The 18294-nt window shown below is 40.9% G+C and overlaps 1 long non-coding RNA gene across 1 annotated transcript in view; it reads left to right on the forward strand.

The window, feature by feature from the left end:
• The first annotated feature begins 288 nt into the window (after nt 1-288).
• LOC139045863 (uncharacterized) overlaps nt 289-18294 on the forward strand; it is a 28382-nt gene continuing 10376 nt past the window's right edge. The window contains exon 1 of the long non-coding RNA XR_011505099.1: nt 289-618. This is a non-coding gene — a long non-coding RNA (uncharacterized lncRNA). The remainder of the gene's footprint in view (nt 619-18294) is intronic.

Raw genomic sequence — 18294 nt, forward strand, 5'->3', positions numbered from 1 at the left:
AAACTAATGTAATGCGATATGTTAATGATATCTCAATAAAAAGTCCTTTTGTGGCTTGAATGGTACTATTTTAAGTCTTCTTCACCTGAAATTAACATACTTAAACCAGTTTTGGACGGTGGTGTCTCTCTCTCTATTTTCTGTTAGACTTTGTGGTGGATTGGCTTTGCTTTTGTCAGGAGCTCAGCTCAGCTGGAAAGAGCTGAACTGCAGGCTGTGAGTACCTGATTAAAGCAGCAAGCCAAAACTGAAAGCAACGGTTAAGGCTTTGTCACTTCCTGTGATGGTACAAGCCGGAGGCTAACGCAGAGAAGAGGCCCACTGCCCGATTCCATTTTCTACCACAAAAGGTGCACTCTGTAGAGGGTGACGTAGGTTAGCATAGACAAAGGAGTGGTCTCACTGCTGAGGGAGATGGGAATAAAAGGCCCTTGCAGTTTTTCGGGGGAGGAAGGCTGGGGAAGAGGAAGGAGGACCTTGGGTGAAAAAGTGCTGAGAACTGAGTCAGAGTTGAGAAAAGTGTCTCAAGACTTCCCCTCCTTGCCCTGACAAAGAGGTCTCAGCAGAGGTGCCTGAGGAAAGCCCCAAATAAAGAGGCTTCGGAGTGGAAATGCCCGGGTGAGTAATACAGATACTCCTAAGAGCGTGGCTGGTAAGGGAGGTTTGAGTCCTTGACTGCAACTCCCCTTAGAGTCTGTCGTGTATTTGGCTGTGCACCAAGTCTGGTGTTGGGTGGGCAGCTTTCTCCTGAGAGGCCTGCCAGGTAAAGCCTCTGTAATTGCCTATGGTCAGGCCTGAGAAATCACACATAAGTTTTTAACCAGGAGACAAACTCCCCCATTTTTCTTTTTTTTTTTCCGTTGAGAAAGTCACCCTGAGCTAACATCTGTGCCACTCTTCCTCTATTTTGTATGTGGGTCACCATGTCAGCATGGCTGCCAACGAGTGGTGTAGCTCCAGCTCGGGAACCGAACCCAGGCCACCACAGTGGAAGGTGCCAAACCTAACCACTAGGCCACAGGGCTGGCCTCCAAACTCCCCCATTTTTAGTTCATAGTACTCACCAGGGAACCATCTGGGCCTGGTTTTTTGATTTGTGGATGGTTTTTTTTAAAGATATAGTTTTTAAAATAGTTATAGGATCATTGAGATTTTCTGTAACTTCTTGCGACAGTTTTAGTAAGTGTGTTTTCCTGAACCATTTTCCTTTATGTCGAAGTTTTCAAATTTATTGGCATAAAGTCATTCATAATATTTTTCTGTTATATTTTAACTGCCTGCAAAAGCTGTAGTTTGTTTTTTTCCCATTTCTGACAGTGGTTGTTTGTGTCTTATCACGTTTTTCTGGATAATATTTTACCAGTACTATTGATATTTACAATTAACAAGTTATAGTTTTGAGATTGCATTGTAGGTTTATTTTCCATTTCATTAAAATTTTCCCTTGTCTTAATTATTCCTTTTTTTCTACTTTCTTTGAGTTTATTTTCTTCTTTTCTTTCGAACGTCTTGAGATAAGTTATTAGATCATTAATTTTCAACCTGTTTATTCTCTTAATTCTGCTGTTAGGGATATAAATTTCCCTCTAAGAAATGAGTATCCCAATACAACAAAGTTTTTATATGGATTATTTTCATTGATAAAGAAAAATGAGCCCTGACAGCTGTCAGCTGAGGGCTGTTCTGCCACATGTTGCTGGGCTCTGGTGTTGCCTCTTAACGTAATTTCACACAACAACATCAGACGATGTCTGGACCTCAATGAAGTGGAACAAAAACGAGATAAATAAACACTGACATAAATGAGAACATTGCAAACCACAAAATGACCAAATATCCCCAACTGGGGGCTAACAGGAATGGCCGCTGCTTCTTTACCAAGTTCAGCTTCAGCTCTGCTCTCATACTCCCACCTCTTAGATAAATTGATAAGATTCCCGATTAGAGAATTACTTCCACTTTCCAAGCACACCAAACCCCCTCCTCCACTTCTTTGAACCCTCGCTAGAATCTCCTCTTACAACCTAAATGTTATAACCAGCCATTCTACCATCTTCCTGCTGAGGTGCTACGTGCTTCCGCATGGGGTGGGGTCTCCCTTCCTGCATCAAGTACCAATAAAACCAGCTTTCTTTGGACATCAGGTATGTTCCTGGTGGTCTTTGGCTGGTGGGTATCAATATTGTCATCAATTATTACAAAGTGTTCTCTTCTTACCTTTTTAATTTTCCCTTGATTCATAGGTTATTTAGAAAAGCTTTTTAAAGAAAATTTTCCAATATTGAAAGTGGATTGTGGTCAGAGACTATTCAATTTCCAATTTTATTTTCATAAAAATAAAGAATCATTTCTTTAATATTTCCTGATACTAGCATTATAGCCCCATATATGCTCAATGTAGTAAATTTTTCATAAACACTTATAATGAAGGTGTATTCTACATTTGTTGAGTAGAAGGTATATTATATGTCCATTAGTTCAAAAATTTTATTTGTATTCTTCAAGTCATCTGTGTTCTTAGTTTTTTCCTATAAGATAATGAAAGAGGTGTATTAAAATCTCCCTATGATAATTTATTTATATATTTCTTTTAGTTCTGTCAATTAATTAATAATCATATCTTATTAAACAAGTATGTGTCAACTTGGCTAGGCTATGGTACACAGTTGTTTAGTCAAACATCAGTCTAGATGTTCCACTAATCCCACTAGACCAGGGCCCCACCTTCATGACCTCATCTAACCCTAATTACCTCCCAAATGCCCCATCTCCAAATGTTCAGTCATAGCACCGTGCCCCTGACTCCTTAAAACTCATGTTATCACATACAAAATACATTTATTCCATCCCAATAGCCCCAAAAGTCAAAACTCACTCCAGCATCAACTGAGTCTAAAGTCCAAAGTCTCATCTAAATATCTTCTAAATCAGATATGGGTGAGATGTGAAGTACAATTCATCCTGAGGCAAAATTCCTCTCTAGCTGTGAACCTGTGAAACCAGACGATTTATGTGCTTCCAAAATAGATTGGTGGACATGCATAGGATAGACATTCCCATTCCAAAAAGGAGCAACAAGAAAGAAAGAAGGGGTGATGCGTTCCAAGCAAGTCCAAAACTTAGCAAGGCACGTTCCATTAGAACTTAAGGCTCAATAATAATGCTTGTTGGTTTGATGCTCAGCCCTTCAGCCCACTTAGGTGGCAGTGTCACCCCAATGTGCAATTGTATACTGATTCATGGGCTGTGGCCAGTGATTTGGCTGGATTGTCAGGAACTCAGATTAGCAAATTGGTGACAAGGAGGTGTGAGGAAGAGGTAAGTGGATAGAGCTCACTGAACGAGCAGAAAACAGAGATATTTGTGTCCTTGTGAATGTTCACCAAAGAATGACCTCAGTAGAGGAGGATTTTAATAATCAAGTGGATAAGATGACCCATTCTATGGATCCAATCAGCCTCTTTCCACTCTTGTCATCCTTATCACATCCTTGTCACTCCTGTCATTGCCCAATGAGATCATGAACAAAGTGGTTATGGTGGCAGGGATGGAGGTTATGCATGGGGTCAGCAACATGGACTTTTACTGACCACCGCTGGCCTGGCAACAGCCACTGTTGAGTCCTCAATCTGCGGAAATCAACACCAAGTCTCTGATATGGCATTGATTCCCAGGGTGTTCAGCTAGCTACCTGGTGGCAGGTTGACTACATTGGATAATTTCCATCATAGAAACAGCAATGTTTTGTTATTGTCGGAATACACACTTTCTCTGGAAGTGGGTTTGCATTCTCTGTAGGCAGTGCTCTTGCCCAAACTACCATCCATGGATTTACAGGATACTTTGTCATGATATTACGCACATAATTTGTTCTGATCAAGGAACTCACTTCACAGCAAATGAAGGGTGGCAATAGGTCCAAGATCAGGAAATTCACTGGTCTTACCATTTTCCCCATCATCCAGAGGGAGTTGGCTTGATAGAATGGTGGAATGGCCTTTTGAAGAATTAGTTATAGTGCCAGCTGAGTGACAACATTTTGCAGGGCTTGGGCAAGGTTCTCCAGGTGATTGCTCTGAAACAGCGTCCAATATAGGTACTGTTTCTCCCATAGCCAGAATTCATATGTCAAAAATCTATGGATGAAAATAGGAGAGGCACCACTTACTAGTACACCTAAGGACCCACTGGAAAGCATTTCCTTCCTGTCTTTGTGACCTTAAGCTCTACTAGTGCTAAAGGTATAAATGCTTCCACCAAGAGACACAACAATGGTTCCTTTGACCTGGACGTTAAGATTGCAACCGACGATGTTGGACTCCTCATGCCTCTGAATCAACAGGGAAAATAGAGATTTATTATGCTGTCTGGAGTGATTGATCCTGACTACCAAAGAGAAACTGGACTACTCCTCCACAATAGAAGAAGGAAGAGTAGGTCTGGAATATAGGAGATCTCTTACAGCATCTACCATGCCATGTGATTAAAGGCAACAGAAAAGTGCTATAGCCCAATTCACCAAGAACTAACAATGGCCAGATCCTTGAGGAATAAAAGCTTGAGTCACACCACCACATAAAGAATCACAACCAGCTGAGGTCTTGCTGAGGCTGAAAGGAATACCGAATAGGTAGTTGAAGAATGTAGTTATAAATACCAGCTACAATCATGTGACCAGTTACAGAAATGAGGATTAAAACTGATATGAATATTTCTTCATTTTGTCATGAATATAGTTGTGTGTGTGTGTGTGTAAAGAAAATATCTTTATGTTTTTCCCTCTCTTATCCCCTTATCATATAACATAACATATATTGACTTTATATCATCATATTTAAGTATTTAAGTTAAAGGATATCAAGGAAAGCACAGAACATCACCCAAGAATTTTGCATGTTCTTTTTTTCTTGCTGAGGAAGATTCACCCTGAGCTAACATCTGTGGCCAATCTTCTTCTATGTTGTTTGTGGGTTGCTGCCACAGCATGGCTGATAAGTGGTGTAGGTCCACTCTCAGGAACCAAACCCAGGCCACTGAAGCAGAGCACACCAAATTTAACCACTAGGCCACTGGGCTGGCCCCTTCATCTTCTTTTGGGGAAAGAGTTAGTGAGTTTTTGGTTTTATGAAGGATAGTTGTATCATGTTAGGTGGAAGTATGACCTTGTTTTTGTGTTTACTTGGAAACTATGTATGGTTTCAAGAGTTGAGTATGGTTGTCAAGTTGACAAAGTTTCAACAGTCATGATTAATTTTTGTGTTGACTTAAATAGGATATAGTATCCAGGTGTTTAATCAATCACCAATCTAGATGTTGCTTTGAGGATATTTTTTATATGTGATTAACATTTCAATCAGGAGACTCAGAATAATACAGGTTACTCTCCATGATGGAGGTGGGCCTAATCCAATCAGTTGAAGGCCTTAAGAGAAAAAACTGAGGTCCTCTGAGGAAGAAAGAATTCTGCCTTGAGACTGCCTTCTGGCTCAAAACTGCAACACTGACCGTCCTGGATCTTCAGCCTGCCGGCCTGCCCTGCATATTTCAGACTTGCCAGCTCCCATAACTGCATGAACCAATTCCGTAAAATCAATCAATCAATACCTATCTGTCTATCTATCTATCTATCATCTACCTATCATCTATCTATCTATCTATCATCTACCTATCTATCTGTCTATACACGTCTCATTGATTCTGTCAATGTTTATTTTATATACTTCAGAGGTCTTTAAGTGAGTCTATATTTACAATTATTATATCTTCTTGAGGATTGACCTTTTCATCAATATATAATCACTTTGCTTGTCTCTTGTAACAACTTTTGACTTAAATTCTATTTTGTCTGATATTATTACCACTGCTTCAGCTCTCTTTTGGTTAATATTTGCCTGGAATACCTTTCTGGTCTTTCACTTTCAGCCTATTTGTGACTTTTGATTTGAAGTGTGTGGCAAACTATCCTTCAACATTTAAGGAAGAAATTAAGACATTCCCAGATACTCAAAAGATGAGGGATTTCATTTTCAGTTGAGCTGCAATATAAAAAATGCTAAAGGGAATCTTTCAGGCTGAAATGAAAGTCTGCTAGACAATAACTTGAGCCATATGACTAAATAAGGTAACTACATAGGTAAATATAAAAGGCGGTATTATTGTATTTGTGGTTTGTATCTCCTCTTTTTATTTCTATATCATAGAAAAGACAGCTGCATAAAACAATAATTATAATCTACCCTAATGGCCAAACAATGTATAAAGATGTAATTTATGACAATAACAACATAACAGAAAGAAGATGGATCTGTATAAGAGCAGAGTTTTTTAATATTATTGAAGCTAAATTGGTATTATTTTGAAGGGGACCAGAATTTGCCACCCCAAAATATGTCTCTTCGGCATAAGGATTATCTTGACCTGGTTATTTTTGAAAAACTATAGCCACAGGAAAAGCTCTGTAAACTGAGTAGAAGTTGCTCTTGTGTAAGAGATATTTGCATTTGTAAGAGAAATCTCCATTTGTGAGAGCATCTTTTTCTCTCTGTACTAGAAAGAGAAGACTAACTCTCAGTCTTCAGTAACTGTAATCAGTGGAGAAAGCAAAGACTTAAATCTGCATAGCAGCCATATCCTCATTTACTGTGCTTTGTCTGATAACCTGCCATAACTGCCCCCTACAACATCTTCTTTTTTCTTTAGCTGGAGATAGTGTGTAAGGTGATGGGAAGGGGTGTAGGCCTAACAAGAACTTGAGGAATGATCAGCTTTTAATTGTAACTACTCACAAGTTCCAGAGCATTGTTTCCAGAGGGATTGACATCCTTGGGTCTCTGGGAAGAGACTTGACGAGGGAATTAAGAACCTCAAACCCAAACAGAAGGCATTAACAAGACCTTCATCAAAGAACCTATTAAGTACAGCCATGCCTCATTGGGAAGAAATCCTTATTTATAAAGAATTGCTAGGGTAAGAGGGAAGGCAACATCCCTATCTTGGTTTTGGGGGCATTGTAAATGTTTAAAGCAGATGTACAATGCATGCCTAGCAGGCTAGTCAGGGCTTTTTATAAAAATAAGGTTAGGCCAAATTAATTTTAAACCAAATGGCTCCCTCATATCTTCTATATCATAGAAAAGACAACTGCATAAAACAATAATTATAATCTACACTAATGGCCAAACAATGTATAAAGATGTAATTTATGACAATAACAACATAACAGGAAGAAGATGGATCTGTATAGGAGCAGAGTTTTTAATATTATTGAAGCTAAATTGGTATTATTTTGAAGGGGACCAGAATTTGCCACCTATTATCCTTTTGCTTTCTATTTATCCTATTGCTTTCTATTTATTTATCATTTTCCCCTTTTTCATTTGATAATCCTTCCATAGAAAGCATTGATGACCAAAATATCATCCCTTGGCGCCAGGGTGGTAGTTACTTGCCCTGGGTCCCTCAAGTCCCTTAGTGCTAGGCCTTTATCCCATTGATTTGCCTAATTATCCACCTTGGGGGGAAATAGTGGACAAGAATAGATATTTACGTATTAACAGAGGGAGGTTTTCCTATGTTTTTCGATTAACTTTAGATTGCTGTGCAAACATTGTACATGTTCTTTTTTACGACTGTTTATGATTATGTTGTTTACAACTATAGAAAAGACTAGTTTTAAAATAATTTAAGCTTTATCAGAAATAGTCTTTATCAGAGAGAGAAATTCATCCAGAGTCATAGAATTGATTGACCATCTCAAGTTGTTGAGCCATCATTACTTTAGCTTCCATACTAGTCTTACAAGACTGAGTAAAGAAAACAGTAATCAGTTTGAATACTCTAATACGAGAATTCCAAGAAGTAATAGAAATAGGAATTGTAATCTGGATAGCAAAAAGGAACCAATACCCGAGGGAAGCCAACCAAATAAATCAAGACTGGGTGCAGGATCGCTCAAGGCATTCACCTGCTTTCTCATGTGCTTTAACAGGGACGACACATTGGAAGATTCATCAGGTGTACAGACAGAGCATTCAGTTTGAATAATTGCACGTGTACCACCTTGGGAGGCTGGTACCATCTAAGGCTATTCTGTTTATTCTGTTTTAAAGGACAGCCTTCCTCATTGAAGACACTTCAGTATTTAACAAGGCTATTCCTGTTTGACTATCTTTAAGATCTTGTTGGCTAAATTTAATCAGAGTTTCTACATGTGTTATGATATCTTCTAGCCCCAAGGGACGAAAAAATATAGCTGCTAGGGGGTCATACCAGAGGAACATTGAATGAGCCCATCTGGCCTTAAGGAGAGGAAGATTGGCAATGGATGTTAGCCCAGGATGAATCCTTCCCTGCATCTAAGGGAAACGCAGGGTGCAGTGTCCTAGCCATCCAGGTGGTAACTAAGGCAGAGGTTTGTTCCACATAACCACCGAGTTCCATTAGGAGGCACCTGGTAAATGGCTGGCCATTGAGAACAGTCTGTTCCAAACCAGTCTTTTTCTTTAAGTATAACAGTATTTTGACATGACTCAAGGGATATCCATCCCATATTTCAAGTGCAATTTGGAAAATTTTGTTTCGAACGATTTCTTTGTTCCCAACATGAGGGTGCTGGCACATGTAAAGATCCATAACTAGGAGTAAGCCAAACATATCCATCCTAGATTTGTGTAAAACCTCCTATAGTTCTCACAGTATTATCTATCTTCTTTTGTTTCTTTACAAGTTGTTGGGATAACTGTCTGGTTTGAGTAAGAGGGAAAGAGTAGTGTGCCCTGTATCATTAACAGTATGGGCTACTGGCCATATTTCAGGATCATAATTAGTAATATTGAATGTACTGTGAATACTAGATTTTTCCATCAGAATAAATTGCTTTAAAGCTTTCCAATCCATATCTTGTAAGGGAGAAACCCACCAAAGGAAACCCAGATGTACTAGGAAGGGGAAGTTGGCCACATATTCAACAACTGGACTGATTTTTGTGTGTGGCAAAGGAATGTACCCATTGTAAAAAAAGATGTTCCCATTAGAGGCCCATTCAGATGTGGATTGGAGGAATAAACACAGTATCAGGCAGATCTCAAATGGCATTTTTGTGATTAATCAAAAGGGTTTTGTAATCAGGTTCTAATCTATCTTATAGAATTGGGGAGTAAGATATTGGGGAAGGTAAAAATGTAAGGCAATCCAGAAATTAATAGTTGTAGCTATTAAATAGAGTTTAAACCTTACAAGGATTTAAATTAAGACATATAAGGTTAAGAACAGAGGCCTGGTCCAGAGTCTTGGGACAGTGGTCTACAACAGATGCCATCTTCTTCTCATCCTGGTTTGGAGATACTTGTATTGGTCAATCAGTCAAGTGTCAGAAAGGGAGTTGAAATTCACTCAGCCTAGTGGAGACCCAAGAGTTTCCTCAGTTTTTGTTGCTTTTTCTGAAAAGTAATTTAAGATCAGTTAGGGGTTCACAGGAATACTCTCTGGTAGAACTGCAGGCCCTCAGCCTCCATGCCCACCCAATGTTTGGATGATTCGGTCCTTCTGTTTCCTGATGTCTGTGAATTTGAGAATTATAAAGGGGGTGAGGGAGGTCCTGGCTGGAAATGGGTGCTATTTTTACTCATGAGTGGTGTATCCAAGGCTTGACTCCCTTTAATCTTATTGAAGAATGTGTAAGCAGAAGGATTTCATAGGGTCCATTCCACTTAGGTTGCAGTTGGTCCTGCACAATACTCAATAAGAGTATTGACTTACTGAAGTCTTGAAGAGGACCCAATGCCCTGCTTGTGCAATGCAGGGGAATGTCAGTAGGAAATATTAATTGGCTAGAAGCATATTTATGTATAGCAGATGAAGTAGCACCTAAGAACTGTACACATTTTATAGAATCCAATTCTCTTACAACATTACCATTTTCATAATTGCAATAATGTTTAGTCTTAAGGAAGGGTCTCCCATATAACATTTCATAACAGCTTAATTGAAGCCTACTTCTAGGAGGTACTTGTACCCTAAGCAGGGCAACTGGCAAGGCCTTGTCCCATGTTAAGTTGGTTTCCTGACATATTTTGTTTTCTTTAAGGTATGATTCATCTTTTCAGTCTTCCTTGTCGACTGGAGTCTCCAAGAAGCATGTAACTTCCATTGTATTCTGAGGGCTCCAGACAACTCTTGTGTTACCTTGGCTATGAAAGCTTCTCCATTGTCACTTTGAACTGAAAGAGGCAGTCAAAAACAAGGGATAATTTCTTTTAATAAGGCCTTTACCTCGGAAGCCTTTTCTGTTCTACACAGAAAGGCTTTAACCCATCCTGTGAAGATGTCCACAAAACCCAGCAAATATCTGTAATTTCCCATGGCCTTTGGCATAACAGTAAAGTCTATTTGCCAATCATCTCCTGGTTCTGTCCCTCAGGTTTGCACCCTTTTGATTATTGGTGGTGGCCTGGTTTGGGGATTGTTTCTGGCACAAATCAAGCAATTTTGTACTACCTTCTGGATAGTCCCTTGCATTTGTGGACCAACAATAAACTTGTAGCCAATGATAGGTTGCATCTCTCTCATAATGGGTTTCCTGACGCAGGTGAGTAATGATTTTTTCCATTAAGTGCTCGGATATAAGCACTAGTCCCTATTCATTATAAATCCAGACTTCTTCAGTTATTTGGTACTGATTACCATCTGAGCCTTGAGGGTCTGCATGAAATCCCCATTCATCTGCTCTGTTTAAATCCATTTCTGATTACTGAGGCTTAACCAGGGAGAGATCCATACTCAGGATGAGTGCTAGGGCCTTAGGATTTGGATTTTTGGTTCTGGCTGCCTGTTTTGCAGCCTAACCAGCCAAATTATTTCCTTTAGCTAGGTAACTATCAGTCTTTTCATGGCCTGGGTAAGGTACTATGGCCACTTCTTCTGGCATCATAACAGAATCTAATAAGACCAGTATCTCTTCTGCGTGTTTAATCTCTTTCCTACCTGAAGTTAGTAGACCTCTCTCTTTCCGTATAGCCCCACGTGCATCCATGACAGAGAAGGCATACTTGGAATCAGTATAAATGGCTACCTTTCTCTTAGCTCCAAGATGCAGGGCTCTCGGTAAGGCTATGAGTTCTGCCTTCCAAGCAGATGTACCTAAAGGGAGTGCTTCTGCTTCTAGGACTTCTTGATGAGTTACTATTGCATCCATGGCCTTTTGAAGGCCACAGTCCATGAAGCTCCTGTCAGTAAACATTTCCACACATGGATTCTCCAAAGGCTGGTCAGTCAGGTCAGGTGTGATAGAATAAATTTCTGCAGTGGGAAGCAAAGTGGCTGGATTTAGGGTGGACACCGCCTTTAATTTTACATTTGGGTTGTCCAGCAGTATGGCCTGATATTTGCCTAGCCTCCTGGAGGTGAACCAGTATCCTCCCTTTTGTTCCAAAAGAGGACGTACACATTGTCTATGAAAATAATCCATAACCAATCTATAAATGAAAATTTGGGTGAGTTTATTCTGAGCTAAAATCTAAGGACCATGGTCCAGGGTCTTTCTTCCCAAAGGAAGAAAGGGCACCAAAGAAGTGAGGTGTACAGAGTGGTTATATACCCCCAAACAGGATGTGTCACATATGATTGAAATGTCCCTCCCACAATAGTCACAAGATTGCCCTGTCAGCACAGCGCTTGATGGACACAGCAGGTAGTGGGTCTGCTATCTCGGAGGGCATAGCAGGAGGCAAGTCTATTGTCTCGAGCTGGGTGGTCACAGGTGAGCACAGCAATCAGTTCCTAGCCTAAGAAAAGATGCTTAATCCTTAAGGAAATGCTAACTTGGGAGGGGAGGGAATTTTCACCTTTATCTCAAGGGCCTTTGTTCTTGCCATAGGGAATGTCTAAAGCAGATATACAATGCATGCTCAACGCCACCGTCAGGCCCTTTTGGAAAGACAAGGTCAGGCCGAATTAGGTTTACACCAAATGGCTTCCTCATATACTCCAATATATTCTGTTACTTGCCATTTTTATTTGTCAGCATTAAGGAGTGTGCACAGTTGTAAGCTGACCCAAAAGTAAACTTTTCTGCCTCCTGTAACAAGTCACAGGTGGATGCCACCGCCCTCAGGCAGACCAGCCATCCTTTAGTGACTATACCCAACTGTTTTGAGAAGTAGGCAATAGGCCTTCTCATGTTACCCAAATTCTGGGTTAGTAACCCAAGGCTAACTCCTTGCCTCTCATGAACAAACAGGTCAAATGGCTTTCTAATGTCTGGGAGGCCTAGAGCAGGTCAAGTTAGGGGTCCCAGATATGGCAGAATCCTGCCATGTCTAGGAATCCTTGCAACCGTCTTCCGGTGGTGGGCACAGCCACCCTAGCTAATGTTTCCCTTCTGTCTGGCAGTAAGTTTCTTGCCTTTTTGATAACTCAGGTACTTTACAGTCAGTTGAGAAACTTGTGCTTTTCTCTTAGAGACTTTATATCCTCTTTCTTACAGAAAATTTAAAGTAAGGATTGTATTTTGGTCTGAAGCTTCCTTAGTTTTACTAGCAATCAGTATGTCATCCATATTGGAGTAAGACCCCCTCACATAACTGGAGATCCTGTGAGTCTTTGGCTAATGCTTCTCTGAAGATGGTGGGAGCATTTTTAAATCCTTGAGGAAGTACCATCCAGCAATTCTGTTGTTTTACATTAGTCTCTGGATGGCCTTATTCAAAGGCAAACAGTTCCTGGGTCTCAGGACTTAGGGGTATGCAGTAAAAGGCATCCCTTCAGTCCAGAACTATAAACTTGCAGAAGTCTCCAGATAAAGTTGTAAGGAAAGCATAAGGATTTGGTACCACTGCATGTATAGCCTCTACAATTTGTTTAACGGCTCTCAAATCTTTTACAAAAGCATAGTCTCCAGTCCCAGGTTTTTGTACTGGCAGGATGGGAGTATTATACAGAGATTGACAAGGTCAGATTAATTGACATTTAAGAAAGGTGGCTATCAGAGGCTTGATAGATAGAGACCCTCTTTCGCTTGTCTCTTTAAAAGACATTGTTTCAAATTTGGAGTCTTGGTGTCTGGGCAGAGTTTAACTGCTATTGGATCAACAGTCTTGGTTCATCCTGGCCTCCTGTCAGCCCAAACATCTGCTCTTACCTTTTGCAGAATTTCTTCAGGGACTTCTGATTGAGGCTCTTCTTCCAGTTCCAGGACTTAGGGGTATGCAGGGGTATTCCAAGCGCTGCTTGGAATGCACAGGCTCGATCTGGGAGGACTTTAATGTCTACTTTTTCTGGTGAAAAAGTCAATGAGCATTTAATTTTGTTAGTAGATCTCCTACCAGAAGTGGGATAGGGTACTCAGACATATACAGAGAGCTGTGCTTTAGATATGTTTTCCCTATGTGACACTTGAGCAGTTTGTAGTAAAGGCTATGAGAAACTTCCCCAGAGACACCAGTAATGGATGTGGTCTTGGGGGAGAAGGGGCCCTGCCTGGTGTTTAGTACAGAGTAAGTAGCTCCAGTGTCAATTAGAAAGTCTATAAATTTTTTTTCTCACTGCTGCTGTTACCCAGGATTCCTTGTGGGAAATGTTGATGGAGCTAATACAGTTTAAAGGAGCCCCTGGACCCCATCATTCCTGGTCATACCTGTCTGCGAGCTGTGGCATCTGGTGGGAGGCTTTGAGGCAAGCCTCTTTCCCTTCCTGCTGAGGAAAGTTGGGATGTTCTCATTTCCAGTGTCCGTCCTGCCTACAAATGGCACATTGTCTTGGCCCCAGGCCTGAGTATCTCTTGTGGTTGGAAGGTGGGGACGGCAGGGGTCTTACCTATGGCTGGCTGTCTTCTCTCATTGGCCTTGGAAGATTGTGACTGAGGGCTGCAGCAAGTAGAGTGGCTTGCTTCTGCATCTCCCACTGTTTTTGTTTCTCTTGTTCCTGGTCACAGCTGTTAAACACTTTAAATGCAATCTCAACAAGTTGTGAGATGGGCATCCCTAATCCCCCTTCCAATTTTTGCAGTTTCTTCCTTATATCAGGGGTACTCTATCTGATAAGGTTCATATTGACCAGCCTCATGTTATCCGGATGCTCTCAGTTGATGTCAGGACACTTTCTGTAGGCTTCAAAGACTCTCTCTAGGAAGACTGAAGGATTTTTGGTCCTTGTTGTTCCTCCTGGACCTTATTTAAGCTTTTCAGTTTTGGGACCCCCTTCTGCATTCCAGTTATCAAACAGGTTTTATGATGGTTTAAACTTGCCCGGCCTCTGGGGTCACTGGGATCCCAGCTTGGTCAACTCTGGGTATGGTCTCTATCGCTGGAGCACTGATTGGGTTGTTAGGTTGTTACTTGTGGAATCTCTCAGCCTCTTGATGAGCTTTGTCCAGTACCATCTTACGCTCCTCTGGGGTGAGGAGGATGTTCATAAGGGCCTGAATGTCAGTTCAGTTGTGGTCATATGTAGCAAAGATGGATGTAAATAAACTTTCCATCTTTTGGGGATCATCTCAATAAGTACACATGTTCTTCCAGTTGTATAAGTCCAAAGTTGAAAAGGGAACATGCACATACAAAAACCCTCTAGGTTGGCCTTGATCATCAAGACCTAGAGGGACTTGTCTTAGAGGGAACTGACCTGCCTGGGGTGGAGCGTTCCCTGGGCTGAATTGAGTACCCCAAAGAGTATGAGGAGGGGAGACCATTCCTGTCTGACTATGGGGTAAAGCGGGGTATAAAGTCAAGCCAGTGGCTTCGGGGGAGCCATTATGCTCTTCCTGGTCATCTCCAACTGCATCTCTGATACACGGTGGAGGAGCTGTAGGAGAGAGCAAATGCAGAAAGACAAGGTCATCATCTGACTTTGCTTCTGGGAGAACAGGTTTTTTTCTGTGGATCCTCCCTCTGAATCATGATCTTATATCCTTTTCTCAAACTCTTATTCTGATATAAAGACATAAAAGTCTGCACATAAGGGATCTCGTCCTGTTTCTTTTCTCTTTTACAGAATAGGTCTAATTGCAAGATGGTATTACAGTTCAGAGATCCGTACTGGGACCATACCTCATATGATCCCAGTGAGTATTGGGGCCAGCTTGTATTACAAAAGAAAATCGTTTTCTCTTTCTTCATGGACTTATAACTGAACATTGTCCAATTTTTAAGAATGTATCCCAGTGGGCTACATTGGTATACTATTGTATACCTGGTATGCTATTTTTATTTCTCATTTTAAGGGGGATTTATCAATGTGGCTGCAATAAACGAGGTCCTTCTAAGGAGAGGTGTTTAACATCTGATAGTGCGTTTGTGGGAACAGCTTCCCCAAGAATAACAAAGGGGTTGTCTCTTTCCCTTACGTGTTCTAGCACCCACAAAATTCAGGTGATTTAAGCCCTGGGTGAGCTGCCATGACTGATTGCCTCACCACAAACAATGAGGGCCCAATAGGATATGTTCTTCAGGTGGGGTACCTCTGAGGCTGTTGCACATCATGGGCAGACACTCCCAACACCTCTATAAAGTTCCTAGTCACCTGGGAACATCCTGAAGGACCAGAGGGAAGAGTGCCTCTTTTCTTCAGAGTCAGAAGACCCTCACAAGATTAATCTTAAAAGCAGTTTGTTGCGGTCACTGAGAAATTCAGTCCCCAAGTAGCCAATTTTAACAAATAACAGAGTTAAACATAGACAAACATGAATAGACACAGAGATCCAATACTTTGGGATGGTAACCCAGGGTACTGTGGGACCCTACCCCAGAGCTCAGTACTCTAACCTGATCCTTTTGAGTGCCCTAGAGGCTATAACCCTTTTATGTTGTCTCGCTTAAACTCATAATCCTAGCCTCACGATTTTAACCCAGAAAACAAACCACACCAATGGGGCCTCTAACCCATGATCCTTAGAAGATATTAGACAATTTTAGGCACAGGTGTGTTTTGATGAGGTCACTCACCCAAAAGACGTGTGATCCTGGAGCTGTTTTCTTCTCCCAAAGGAAAAAAAAAATGCTTTAGGACTGGAGTACCGCAGCGGTAAATGGGAATCTGATCAGTCGAGCCTGTGGACAAAATTGTCTAGGGCACTGCTTAGGGTCAAGGAAAAGAGCCCACACGCTGCCAGGAGTGTCAGAGCCTTGGGCAGGTGGTCACAGGACCTACTCCAGCTAGAGTCACCAATTGTTACCATACAAAATTGGGGTTCTCTGCCCAATGTGCATAAACAAGCCGATTAATTATGGCATCAGCCTTTGGGGGAGAAATCAGCTTTTATTCTGTGAGAGTGATCTGCAGGGAGACAGGGGGCATGTGCCCTCAGATCTGTCTCCCCTGTTCAGGATTTGGGACAAAATTTAAGACGTTAGGAAAAACAGGCTGGCACACAGAAATACTGGTGGGACAGGTTTTGATTGGTGGGTGTCTGGCATTTACAGTAAGGTTTTAAACATTTATGACAGGGTTCTAAACATTTATGATGAGGTTCTAAACATTTATGATGGGGTTCTAAACGTTTTTGCGTGAGGTGGGGAAGGCATTTTAACACTGGCTCTTCCTGAATGACCGACCCCTTGCTTCTGATAAGAGTCTAACTTCAAGTTCGGGTCATGCCCCTGTCCTTGGGTTCCGTGGGAAGGAGGGTCTTTGGTTTTGAGGTCACTTCAGGTCATGATTTCTTCTTTTGTGCATGACCTGGTGAAAGACAATCCTTAATCACTTTATTGATGAGGGAGGGGGTCTGTTTGAACTGGCTCCAAATGGGCCCATGGTGACATTTTTTCTTTCAGTGTTTTAAATAGGTCACCCCACTGCCTTGTTTCAATAATTTCTGATGAGAAATTGGCTATTAATCTTCATAGGAAGCCTTTGTACATGATAAAGTGTTTCTTTCCTTCTGCTTTCAAGATTCTCCTGTTGTCTTCGTCTTTCAACAGTTTAAGTATCATGTGGCTTAGTGTGGATCTCTGAGTTTATCCTACTTGGAGTTCATCAAACTTCTGGAATGTGTAGCTTCGTGTCATTCTAGAATTTAGGAAGTTATTTCTTATTTCTTCAAATACTTTTTCTGTCCCTTTCTCTCCTCTCCTCTGGGACTCCGATTACGTGTATGTTGGCATGCTAATGGTGTTCCCAGGCCTCATAAGCTTTCTTCATTTATTTCATTCTTTTTTCTTTCTGCTCCTCAGACTAGATAATTTCAGTTGATCTATCTTCAGGTTTGCTGATTCCTGCTACTACCTGCTTAAATCTGCTCTTCAACCTCTGTAGTGAATTTTTTTATTTCAGTTACTGTATTTTTTGGCACTGGAGTTTCTATTTGATCTTATTATAATTTCTACCTCTTTATTGATTCTCTTTTTGGTAAGACATTGTTCTCCTGGTTTCCTTTGCTTCTTCAACTACGGTTTCCTCTAGCACTTTGAGTGTAGTTAAGACAAGTGATTTAAAGGCTTTGTGTAGAAGTCCACCATCTGGGCTTCCTCAGGGATAGTTTCACGTTTATTTGTGTTTTCCTATAAACGTGTTAAACTTTCTTATGTCTTTATATACCTCATAATTTTTTGTTGAGAACTGGGTACTTGAATGTGATAACTCTGGAAATCAAATTCTTCACCTATTTCCAGGTTTCTTGTTGCTATATATTGTGGATCACAGTTTTTCACGTTTACTGAGTTTTCTAAACTATTTTTATAAAGACTACTTTTTGCTATGTGTAATCTCTTAAGTCTCTGTTCTGTTAGCATAGCAGTCAGCTAGTGATTTGAAGAGATTTCCTTTAACCATTGGAGACAAAAAGATAAATTAATACTCTAAGACTTTGCTGTTGACTCTGAATTGAGGCACTGTTTCAATGCTTAACCAGGCTGTTTACAACTCTGCCTTAGGCTTCATTTCCTCATTGTGTAGATCCAAAAGATCAGCTGAGGTAAAAGCTAAGGTCATCTCAGGTCTTTTCAGAGCATATTTCTAGCCCTTGGCATGTGTGGCCTTCTAGATTCTTTGATATATGTGGGAGATTTACAAAGCCCTTATTCCCCCATGTATCCCCTTCCCAACCCTCTGCCTTTCTGGGCTTTCTGGTTTATCTGCTGCTTGCCCCTTCTATTATACCTTGCCCCAGGTGGCTGAAAATAGTGTTCTTTAAATGCATTCAACAGTGCTGTTATGAAGGCTGTTAAACCCCTAAGAAAGTGCTGAGGAGGGTGAAACAAAGGCAAACCTTTGAGGCAATCCAAAAGGAGCCACCAGACAGGTCAAAACGCACAACCAAAATTCTTTTAGAACAAAGTTCATATTGCCTCCCTTTGACATCAAGAG

This window comes from Equus asinus, chromosome 8 (genome assembly GCF_041296235.1).
Source record: "Equus asinus isolate D_3611 breed Donkey chromosome 8, EquAss-T2T_v2, whole genome shotgun sequence".
Taxonomy (NCBI): Eukaryota; Metazoa; Chordata; class Mammalia; order Perissodactyla; family Equidae; genus Equus; species Equus asinus.